The sequence below is a fragment of the Propithecus coquereli genome, unplaced genomic scaffold, assembly GCF_000956105.1.
Source record: "Propithecus coquereli isolate 6110/MARCELLA unplaced genomic scaffold, Pcoq_1.0 Scaffold647, whole genome shotgun sequence".
In the NCBI taxonomy this organism is placed as follows: Eukaryota; Metazoa; Chordata; class Mammalia; order Primates; family Indriidae; genus Propithecus; species Propithecus coquereli.
Window position 1 is genome coordinate 45,111 of NW_012152474.1, and position 365 is coordinate 45,475.

Consider the following 365-nt stretch of genomic DNA (forward strand, 5'->3'; position numbering starts at 1 on the left):
GTCATGACCCCTTAGATGGAGAGAAAAGGAATCACCCCCTTTCTGCCCCTACACAGGCCTTACAAGCTAATGCACCTACTTATTATAAACTTCAGATAATTGTTGAAATGTCAAATGCAGAATAGGCATTTGTCCCACTTTGTTCTCTGCTTCAAGTACTTCCTTTGGCCAAAGAAGTGAAGAAAATCAGAAATATTTTACCCCAAAATAAATGTCTTTGACATATTTTGAGATGGCTGCCATGCGTCTTACAAATAGACGTGTGGCAGTGGGGGGAGATTTACTTCCATAGAGAACACAGCCAGATATCTTTCCTTTCCAGATCTAGAAAAGAATAATTGAGAGTCTGAAACCTTTTAATGTCT